Raw genomic sequence first — 12,793 nt, 5'->3', positions numbered from 1 at the left:
TAAAGCTGCCGCCCAGTTGGGTGGGTGTGGAGCACATGACTGTAAAGCTGCCGCCCAGTTGGGTGGGTGTGCAGCAAGACTAGTAACTGTGCGACTCCTCATAAATGTAAAGTGCCTTGTATAGTGACTGTTGTGAGCCTCTTGTTGATCACCTGTGACACAAAAGATTACTGATGTGTGTATTTGTGGGGGTGATTAAATATGTATGTGTATGTATATATGTATACGTATGAATATGTACATGTATGCATAAGTATGTGTACATTAATAATTTTGTAACTAGCGTCAAAAGATTGTTATTTGCTTAGCTAAACGAACTAGAGGGTTCAGTTCCTGAACCGATTATGTGCCTCTGTAATCCTTTACACCACCGCCCACGGGATGTGTATTATGGGGTGCATAATAAAGAAAGAAAATGAATGGACCGAACCCCACAATTCATTTAGCTAAGCAAGTTACAATCTTGATGAGCTAGTTACAAAATTCACTATAAGTCGTCACATCATAAATGGGTTCGAGATCGACCACAAGTAGTGCATTATATAATTTATCAGTATTGTGCAGCCTGTGATCCCCGCCTGGCTGGATACTGATACCTAGGTAGTTTTCATGTGTCCGGACACCGGCGATAAGGTGGTATTATTTATTTAACTTAAGAGATATATATTTTTAAATGTTGTCACATTAACGACTACATCTTCCTTTCTTCGGACATATAGATTTTTAAGATTAATTAAAATATATGGAAACTAATTATACAATTTATTGGCTGGTGTGCAGGGCTTCACACTCTCAGAGCTAGCCATCAAGTAACTATCAAAACGCATATATCTTCGTTTTCACTTCAGTTATATTTATGACAAAGGATTTTAAATGTAGCCTATATTTCTACCTTTCAGATGACATAAATACTTTCGTTAATTACAATATCTAGATCAAACTAACATTGATTTTCAAAATGTTGTATATTTTCCATCAATGGAGAGCATCAGCCAAGAAGCCTTCTTTAAAATATGAATATCTTTCCTCACTCAATAAGATCTAATCTCTGAATAAAACGCAAAAAACGACTTGATTGTAACCTATCCACCGCTGCCCATTGGATGGGGGAGAGGGGGTTATGTGTAGGATAAACATATCAATTGTGACACTAGCCCTCCATATATGTCAGTTGCTTAAATTATAAACTGTACTTGTGGTCGGACTCGAGCCCATTGTTGATGTGACAATGTGCATTGACTTTTGTAACTAGCTTATCAAGATTATAACTTGCTTGGCTATATGAATTGTGGGGCTCAGTCCCTGAGCCCATTATGTGCCTCTGTAACACTCCACTATCGCTCATAGGATGGGTATGGGGTGCATAATAAATGAACTAAAATAAGCTCTGCCTTTTTGATAACATATACAATTATTAGCTTTATTTGTGAATCTCAATTAATTAAACAATATATCACAGAGCCTGTAGGGTTCGGTGAGATGAGCGAAGAGACATGGGAGATTTTACATAAGTACAGTACATGGTAGTTTAAGTAGCGAACGCATGTCAACGAATAACGAGTATATATAACAAAACTATACAATACAATACAATACAATTTTATACAATACAATTTTATTTAGGTAAGGTACATACATACAATAAATTTTTACAAGGATTGGTTGACTTATAGGTAGAGCAAGTACATACAATGCCTAAAGCCACTATTACGCAAAGCGTTTCGGGCATATATTGTCCTATGAAGTTGATTTAACTTCCAAACATATATTTTTTTAATAAATGTTAAATGTTTTCTGGCTAGTTATGTTAGATTTTATTAAAAATACTTATTCTACTTGTTAACATTATAATTTAAATTTGTGATAATTTGTGCAGAGAAGTGCGACAACTGGATATGCCAACAAACACTTTCCAAACAACGATATATCTTGGATAAGTCGTTCCACAACATTGACGCTTGGACCGTCGACTTCCTTTGATGCTACTTATTTCATAATGAAATTATATTAGTTTGGAGTAAATATATGTTTTTTCATGTTCTGCATTCAGCACCCACATTATAGTGAGTAAATATACCATATTACGTCATTACTTAAATAATGCTAGGAGGGTTTGAGTAGCTTTGGGTCTTTAGTGCACAGAATCTCCAATAGATGGGGCGAGAGTCGCCCCATCTGTCTCACCCGAGAGAGAGTCGAAACTTAATTTAAAATTGATATATCTTTGTTCTCGAACATGATATATTTCATTTGGTGCAATCATAATAATGTTCATATCTCGGTCTTTCTGGAGGCATATAAGATTTTAGGCTTTATTAGCGTATCTTTGTTAATTATACAATATATCGGCAAATGCGTAGGCGTCTGCACTCCATGCCCGACAAGCTACTGAGCGCTACTATAAAAACATATGTATCTTCACTTGAGCTATAAATATGTCTATTGTAATGTATTTAAAATGAAGCTCTTATTTCTATCTTGCTTAAGACATATAAAACATTTGTGTTTATTAACGAATTTAAGTGAAATAAACATTGATCTAACAGCGAGTTGCTCTGTCGTTCAGTCTGTACGAGGTGGGAGCTCCGTAATTTTTAAAATACATGTATCTTCATTAGAACTTTAAATATGTCTATGGTAAAGTGTTTAAAGTGAAGCTTATATGTCTGCCTTTCTTGAGACATATAAAACATATATGTTTATTAACGAATTCATGTGAAATAAACATTGTTCTGAGAGAGAGTTGCTCGGTCGATCAATCTGTCCGGGGTTAAAGCTCGGCTATTATAAAAGTACACGTATCTTCGCTTTAAATTTAAATATGCCCATGGTAAGGTATTTAGAATGAAGCTCATATTTCTATCTTTCTTGTGACATATAAAACTCTTACTTTTATTAAGGAATCTGTGTGAAATAGGCATGGTTCTGAGATGAATGCTGCGGTTTTCGAGCTCGACGCGCGGCAATGGACGCCATATACATCCAGTGGGTGTTATTGGACCCTATACCCATTTTATGGGTGGTTGGAGCCCCATACCCATTCTATGGGTGGTTGGAGCCTCATACCCATTCTATGGGTGGTTGGAGCCCCATACCCATCCTGTGGGTTGTAGTGGACGCCATACTCATCCTGTGGGTGGTATTGGATCCCATACCCTTCTTGTGGGTGGATGTGATCCCCATACTCATCCTGTGGGTGGATGTGACCCTCATACCCATCCTGTGGGTGGTATTGAACCCCTTTCCCACCTAACAGGCGGTAGGTGACAATATACCCATCCTAGCTATAGTTGGTATAGTAGACACAATACCGTCCTGTTTGCAGTAGTTTACCCTATAGACATTCAAATGTAACATCGTTTTCTGTTAGCGTTCCTACAAAACATCCTTTAAAGATTTGTAAAGCACAAACTATGGTATATAATATTGATTGGTGAAGGACTGTTATTCTATGTAATAATTTTTAGTGCTTATTATAATTTACTAAGAACAACTAATATTTCTCAAGACAAAACTACGAGCCTTCAATAGGAAGTAGCTGATCTGTAATATTCTAAGAGCATGGACAATAGTAGGTAAATTTCACAACCCATGTGGGACCTGAAAACTACAATTGTCCTTATAATTGAACCAATCACGAATTTTCTGCTATCTATGTTGACGGACGGGTACTGTGAGACGTAAATTGGTACGTGAGGAAGAGTTTGGGCCTTGGTAAAAAAAGTAACTGGGAATATATCACATATTTACTAATTCATATTCAACATATTGACTTTAAGCATTAAGTCATATATGTGCTGTCTTGTGTGAGAACGGGTTGCTGGGGTGTGAGTTTTCAGTTGTATATAGTCCTGGGGACCATTCAGGCTTGTTTGCATTTGTGTTCCTCACGTGTGCCCCAAAGAATGAGGTGATTTGATAAAATGCTATGCCCAAGATTACCATCCGAGTGCCGGCGGGGAAGTGGTTCATATAGCCTCGGCTATCACTTCCTTATGTCCGGTCGTGATGGTCAAGCGGATTAAGGCGTCCCTGTACATACCAGTTGTGGGAGTATGGGTTCGAGTCACTTCTGGGGTGTGAGTTTTCAGTTGTATATAGTCCTGGGGACCATTCAGGCTTGTTTGCATTTGTGTTCCTCACGTGTGCCCCAAAGAATGAGGTGATTTGATAAAATGCTATGCCCAAGATTACCATCCGAGTGCCGGCGGGGAAGTGGTTCATATAGCCTCGGCTATCACTTCCTTATGTCCGGTCGTGATGGTCAAGCGGATTAAGGCGTCCCTGTACATACCAGTTGTGGGAGTATGGGTTCGAGTCACTTCTGGGGTGTGAGTTTTCAGTTGTATATAGTCCTGGGGACCATTCAGGCTTGTTTGCATTTGTGTTCCTCACGTGTGCCCCAAAGAATGAGGTGATTTGATAAAATGCTATGCCCAAGATTACCATCCGAGTGCCGGCGGGGAAGTGGTTCATATAGCCTCGGCTATCACTTCCTTATGTCCGGTCGTGATGGTCAAGCGGATTAAGGCGTCCCTGTACATACCAGTTGTGGGAGTATGGGTTCGAGTCACTTCTGGGGTGTGAGTTTTCAGTTGTATATAGTCCTGGGAACCATTCAGGCTTGTTTGCATTTGTGTTCCTCACGTGTGCCCCAAAGAATGAGGTGATTTGATAAAATGCTATGCCCAAGATTACCATCCGAGTGCCGGCGGGGAAGTGGTTCATATAGCCTCGGCTATCACTTCCTTATGTCCGGTCGTGATGGTCAAGCGGATTAAGGCGTCCCTGTACATACCAGTTGTGGGAGTATGGGTTCGAGTCACTTCTGGGGTGTGAGTTTTCAGTTGTATATAGTCCTGGGGACCATTCAGGCTTCTTTGCATTTGTGTTCCTCACGTGTGCCCCAAAGAATGAGGTGATTTGATAAAATGCTATGCCCAAGATTACCATCCGAGTGCCGGCGGGGAAGTGGTTCATATAGCCTCGGCTATCACTTCCTTATGTCCGGTCGTGATGGTCAAGCGGATTAAGGCGTCCTTGTACATACCAGTTGTGGGAGTATGGGTTCGAGTCACTTCTGGGGTGTGAGTTTTCAGTTATATATATATATATATATATATATATATATATATATATATATATATATATATATATATATATATATTTGCCTAATAAGCCAAGTTTTCATGAATTAATTGTTTTTCGACTACCTAACCTAACCTAACCTAACTTTTTCGGCTACCTAACCTAACCTAACCTATAAAGATAGGTTAGGTTAGGTTAGGTTGGGTTGGTTAGGTTCAGTCATATATCTACTTTAATTTTATCTCCAATAAAAAACAATTGACCTCATACATAATGAAATGGGTAGCTTTATCATTTCATAAGAAAAGAATTAGAGAAAATTTATTAATTCAGGAAAACTTGGCTTATTAGGCAAATTGGGCCTCGCATAGTAGGCTGAGAAGTGAGTTCTGGCTACTAGGTACGACATATATATATATATATATATATATATATATATATATATATATATATATATATATATATATATATATATATATATATATATATATATATATATATATGTCGTACCTAGTAGCCAGAACGCACTTCTTGGCCTACTATGCAAGGCCCGATTTGCCTAATAAGCCAAGTTTTCCTGAATTATTATATTTTCTCATTTTTTTTTCTTATGAGATGATAAAGCTACCCATTTCATTATGTATGAGGTCAATATTTTTTTATTGGAGTTAAAATTAACGTAGATATATGACCAAACCTAACCAACCCTACCTAACCTAACCTAACCTATCTTTTTAGGTTAGGTTAGGTTAGGTAGCCGAAAAAGTTAGGTTAGGTTTGGTTAGGTAGGTTAGGTAGTCGAAAAACAATTAATTCATGAAAACTTGGCTTATTAGGCAAATCGAGCCTTGCATAGTAGGCAGAGAAGTGCGTTCTGGCTACTAGGTACGACATATATATATATATATATATATATATATATATATATATATATATATATATATATATATATATATATATATATATATATATATATATATATATATATATATGTCGTACCTAGTAGCCAGAACGCACTTCTATGCCTACTATTCAAGGCCCGATTTGCCTAATAAGCCAAGTTTTCATGAATTAGTATATTTTCTCTAATTTTTTTCTTATGAAATTATAAAGCTAACCATTTCATTACGTATGAGGTCAATTTTTTTTTATTGGAGTTAAAATTAATTTAGATATATGACCGAACCTAACCAACCCTACCTAACCTAACCTAACCTATCTTTATATATATATATATTTATATATATATATATATATATATATATAAATATATATATATATATATATATATATATATGTCGTACCTAGTAGCCAGAACGCACTTCTCAGCCTACTATGCAAGGCCAAATTTGCCTAATAAGCCAAGTTTTCATGAATTAATTGTTTTTCGACTACCTAACCTACCTAACCTAACCTAACCTAACTTTTTCGGCTACCTAACCGAACCTAACCTATAAAGGTAGGTTAGGTTAGGTTAGGTAGGGTTGGTTAGGTTTGGTCATATATCTACGTTAATTTTAACTCCAATACAAAAAATTGACCTCATATTTAATGAAATGGGTAGCTTTATCATTTCATAAGAAAAAAATTAGAGAAAATATAATAATTCAGGAAAACTTGGCTTATTAAGCAAATCTGGCCTTGCATAGTAGGCAGAGAAGTGCGTTCTGGCTACTAGGTACGACATATATATATATATATATATATATATATATATATATATATACATATATATATATATATATATATATATATATATATATATATATATATATATATATATATATATATATATATATATGCGAACAAGCCTGAATGGTCCCCAGGACAATATGCAACTGAAAACTCACACCCCAGAAGTGACTCGAACCCATACTCCCAGAAGCAATGCAACTGGTATGTACAAGACGCCTTAATCCACTTGACCATCACGACCGGACATATATATATATATATATATATATATATATATATATATATATATATATATATATATATATATATATATATATATATATATATATATATATATATATATATATATATATATATATATATATATATATATATATATATATATATATATATGTCGTACCTAATAGCCAGAACGCACTTCTCAGCCTACTATTCAAGGCCCGATTTGCCTAATAAGCCAAGTTTTCATGAATTAATGTTTTTTCGTCTACCTAACCTACCTAACCTAACCTAACCTAGCTTTTTTTGGCTACCTAACCTAACCTTACCTATAAATATAGGTTAGGTTAGGTTAGGTAGGGTTGGTTAAGTTCGGTCATATATCTACGTTAATTTTAACTCCAATAAAAAAAAATTGACCTCATACATAGAGAAAAGGGTTGCTTTATCATTTCATAAGAAAAAAATTATAGTAAATATATTAATTCAGGAAAACTAGGCTTATTAGGCAAATCGGGCCTTGAATAGTAGGCTGAGAAGTGAGTTCTGGCTACTAGGTACGACATATATATATATATATATATATATGTCGTACCTAGTAGCCAGAACGCACTTCTCGGCCTACTATGCAAGGCCTGATTTGCCTAATAAGCCAAGTTTTCCTGAATTAATATATTTTCTCTAATTTTTTTCTTATGAAATGATGAAGCTACCCATTTCATTAAGTATGAGGTCAACTTTTTTTATTGGCGTTAAAATTAACGTAGATATATGACCGAACCTAACCAACCCTACCTAACCTAACCTAACCTATCTTTATAGGTTTGGTTAGGTTAGGTAACCGAAAAAGTTAGGTTAGGTTAGGTTAGGTATGTTAGGTAGTCGAAAAACAATTAATTCATGAAAATTTGGCTTATTAGGCAAATCGTGCCTTGCATAGTAGGCTGAGAAGTGCGTTCTGGCTACTAGGTACGACATATATATATATATATATATATATATATATATATATATATATATATATATATATATATATGTCGTACCTAGTAGCCAGAACGCACTTCTCAGCCTACTATGCAAGGCCCGATTTGCCTAATATGCCAAGTTTTCATGAATTAATTGTTTTTCGACTACCTAATCTACCTAACCTAACCTAACCTAACTGTTTCGGCTACCTATCCTAACCTAACCTATAAAGATAGGTTAGGTTAGGTTAGGTAGGGTTGGTTAGGTTCTGTCATGTATCTACGTTAATTTTAACTCCAATAAAAAATAATTGACCTCATACATAATGAAATGAGTAGCTTTATCATTTCATAAGAAAAAAACTGAGAAAATATATTAATTCAGGAAAACTTGGCCTATTAGACAAATCGGGCCTTGAATAGTAGGCTGAGAAGTGCGTTCTGGCTACTAGGTACGACATATATATATATATATATATATATATATATATATATATATATATATATATATATATATATATATATATATATATATATATGTCGTACCTAATAGCCAGAACGCACTTCTCAGCCTACTATTCAAGGCCCGATTTGCCTAATAAGCCAAGTTTTCATGAATTAATGTTTTTTCGTCTACCTAACCTACCTAACCTAACCTAACCTAGCTTTTTTTGGCTACCTAACCTAACCTTACCTATAAATATAGGTTAGGTTAGGTTAGGTTGGGTTGGTTAGGTTCGGTCATATATCTACGTTAATTTTAACTCCAATAAAAAAAAATTGACCTCATACATAGAGAAAAGGGTTGCTTTTTCATTTCATAAGAAAAAAATTATAGTAAATATATTAATTCAGGAAAACTTGGCTTATTAGGCAAATCGGGCCTTGAATAGTAGGCTGAGAAGTGAGTTCTGGCTACTAGGTACGACATATATATATATATATATATATATATATATATATATATATATATATATATATATATATATATATATATATATGCGAACAAGCCTGAATGGTCCCCAGGACAATATGCAACTGAAAACTCACACCCCAGAAGTGACTCGAACCCATACTCCCAGAAGCAACGCAACTGGTATGTACAAGACGCCTTAATCCACTTGACCATCACGACCGGACAAAATGAGGTGATAGCCGAGGCTATTTGAACCACCCCACCGCCGGCACTCGGATAGTAATCTTGGGCATAGCATTTTACCAAATCACCTCATTCTTTGGGGCACACGTGAGGAACACAAATGCGAACAAGCCTGAATGGTCCCCAGGACAATATGCAACTGAAAACTCACACCCCAGAAGTGACTCGAACCCATACTCCCAGAAGCAACGCAACTGGTATGTACAAGACGCCTTAATCCACTTGACCATCACGACCGGACAAAATGAGGTGATAGCCGAGGCTATTTGAACCACCCCACCGCCGGCACTCGGATAGTAATCTCAGTTGCATATTGTCCTGGGGACCATTCAGGCTTGTTCGCATTTGTGTTCCTCACGTGTGCCCCAAAGAATGAGGTGATTTGGTAAAATGCTATGCCCAAGATTACTATCCGAGTGCCGGCGGTGGGGTGGTTCAAATAGCCTCGGCTATCACCTCATTTTGTCCGGTCGTGATGGTCAAGTGGATTAAGGCGTCTTGTACATACCAGTTGCGTTGCTTCTGGGAGTATGGGTTCGAGTCACTTCTGGGGTGTGAGTTTTCAGTTGCATATTGTCCTGGGGACCATTCAGGCTTGTTCGCATTTGTGTTCCTCACGTGTGCCCCAAAGAATGAGGTGATTTGGTAAAATGCTATGCCCAAGATTACTATCCGAGTGCCGGAGGTGGGGTGGTTCAAATAGCCTCGGCTATCACCTCATTTTGTCCGGTCGTGATGGTCAAGTGGATTAAGGCGTCTTGTACATACCAGTTGCGTTGCTTCTGGGAGTATGGGTTCGAGTCACTTCTGGGGTGTGAGTTTTCAGTTGCATATTGTCCTGGGGACCATTCAGGCTTGTTCGCATTTGTGTTCCTCACGTGTGCCCCAAAGAATGAGGTGATTTGGTAAAATGCTATGCCCAAGATTACTATCCGAGTGCCGGCGGTGGGGTGGTTCAAATAGCCTCGGCTATCACCTCATTTTGTCCGGTCGTGATGGTCAAGTGGATTAAGGCGTCTTGTACATACCAGTTGCGTTGCTTCTGGGAGTATGGGTTCGAGTCACTTCTGGGGTGTGAGTTTTCAGTTGCATATTGTCCTGGGGACCATTCAGGCTTGTTCGCATTTGTGTTCCTCACGTGTGCCCCAAAGAATGAGGTGATTTGGTAAAATGCTATGCCCAAGATTACTATCCGAGTGCCGGCGGTGGGGTGGTTCAAATAGCCTCGGCTATCACCTCATTTTGTCCGGTCGTGATGGTCAAGTGGATTAAGGCGTCTTGTACATACCAGTTGCGTTGCTTCTGGGAGTATGGGTTCGAGTCACTTCTGGGGTGTGAGTTTTCAGTTGCATATTGTCCTGGGGACCATTCAGGCTTGTTCGCATTTGTGTTCCTCACGTGTGCCCCAAAGAATGAGGTGATTTGGTAAAATGCTATGCCCAAGATTACTATCCGAGTGCCGGCGGTGGGGTGGTTCAAATAGCCTCGGCTATCACCTCATTTTGTCCGGTCGTGATGGTCAAGTGGATTAAGGCGTCTTGTACATACCAGTTGCGTTGCTTCTGGGAGTATGGGTTCGAGTCACTTCTGGGGTGTGAGTTTTCAGTTATATATATATATATATATATATATATATATATATATATATATATATATATATATATATATATATATATATATATATATATATATAAGACTGCTTTTTCTCTCTTTTAAAGCGTTCTGCTTTGTGTCTGGAGAGTTTCTCATGAGTAGGTTGGCCGTTTTCTTGGTTTTATAGTAGATCGTCAATTGTATCTTCTGATTTTTGTCTGTAGGGATAACGTTTCTATTAACAATATCTTTCAGGGCCCTTTCCTCCGTTTTGTGAGCTGTGGAAAAGAAGTTCCTGTAAAATAGTCTAATAGGGGGGTACAGGTGTTGTGTTAGTTGTCTCTTCAGAGGTTGCATGGCGTTTCACCTTCCTTCTTATGATGTCTTCAGCGAAACCATTGGAGAAGCCATTTTGACTAGGACCTGCCTTACCCTACAGAGTTCTTCATCGACTTGCTTCCATCCTGAGCTGTGGCTGAGAGCACGGACGACATAAGCGTTAACGACACTCCTCTTGTACCTGTCTGGGCAGTCACTGTTGGCATTGAGGCACATTCCTATGTTTGTTTCCTTAGTGTAGACTGCAGTGTGGAAACCTCCGCTCCTTTCCATGACTGTTACATCTAGAAAGGGCAGCGTCCCATCCTTCTCCATCTCGTAAGTGAAACGCAACACAGAATTCCGCTCAAATGCCTCCTTCAGCTCCTACAGATGTCTGACATCAGGTGCCTGTGTAAAAATGTCGTCAACATACCTGCAGTATATGGCCGGTTTCAAGTTCATGTCGACTAAGACCTTTTGTTCGATGGTACCCATGTAGAAGTTCGCAAACAGGACACCTAGGGAAGAACCCATGGCGACCCCATCTACTTGCTTATACATGTGCCCATCCGGGCTCAAGAAGGGTGCCTCTTTAGTACAAGCTTGGAGTAGTTTCCTTAGAATGTTTTCTGGTATGTCAAGAGGAGTACAGGTCGGATCACGATACACTCTGTCCACTATCATCCCGATTGTTTCATCCACAGGTACGTTGGTAAACAGTGATTCTACGTCCAACGAGGCTCTTATCCCTGTGGCCCGTGTTCCCCGCAGTAAGTCAACAAATTCCTTTGGAGACTTCAGGCTGAAGGTGCAAGGGACATAAGGAGTCAGCAAGCCGTTGAGTCGCTTCGCCAGTCTGTACGTGGGTGTGGGTATCTGGCTGATGATTGGCCGAAGTGGGTTTCCAGGCTTATGTGTCTTGACTTTTCCATACGCGTATCCAGGCTTATATTCCCCTATAATCTTTGGCAGGTGGAGTCCGGATTTCTTGGCATTCACAGTTTCGATCAATTTGTTGACCGTTGCCTTCAATTCTTCTGTATTGTCCTTCGTTACCCTTTGGAATTTAGTTTGGTCAGAGAGAATGAGGTTCATTTTCGCCAGATATTTGTCTTTTTTAAGAATGACGTATATTGGCGACTTGTCACCTCTTCTGACGACTTTCTCCTTGTTTTCACGAAGGCTCTTAGCTGCCGCTTTGAGCTCAGGGGACAGTATGGTGCTTCTGTAATTGCCTCGATTCTTTCCTCCTTCCGCAATAAGTTCTGCTTGTAAGGTGTCTTTGGTGGTGACCTTCTTTTGTGTCTCGAGGTCGAATATGTCGTACAACAGGATCTCCAACTCCACTTTCCGGGCCATCTCACTTGGTCTGGACATAACGTGACAGTTTATACCCAGATTTAGGATAATGACTTGGTCCTCAGTGAGGTTGATTCCTGCAAGGTTCAGGAAGCCGTCTCTTGGTCGTGGAATTGCCATAGGTCCTCCATATAACGTTGTTAGTTTCTTGATTATCTTGCTATAATCAAGAAACCAGGATAATAATATATATATATATATATATATATATATATATATATATATATATATATATATATATATATATATATATATATATATATATATATATATATATATATATATATATATATAAGATGAATAGGAAAACCAGGGATATACTGAACATCTTGTATCAGAATCTTTACTTTAAAAAACATAACGTTTCGAATACTTCTCGTATTCATCATCAGAT

General features: G+C 38.0%; 1 protein-coding gene across 1 annotated transcript in view; it reads right to left on the bottom strand.

The window, feature by feature from the left end:
• The window catches only part of LOC123757403 (uncharacterized), a 112,936-nt gene that overhangs the window by 99,422 nt on the left and 721 nt on the right, over nt 1-12,793 (bottom strand). The window lies entirely within an intron of this gene.

This window comes from Procambarus clarkii, chromosome 19 (assembly GCF_040958095.1).
Source record: "Procambarus clarkii isolate CNS0578487 chromosome 19, FALCON_Pclarkii_2.0, whole genome shotgun sequence".
Classification (NCBI taxonomy): domain Eukaryota; kingdom Metazoa; phylum Arthropoda; class Malacostraca; order Decapoda; family Cambaridae; genus Procambarus; species Procambarus clarkii.
Note: the sequence above shows the minus strand (reverse complement) of the source record. Positions and strands in the feature narration are given on the sequence as shown.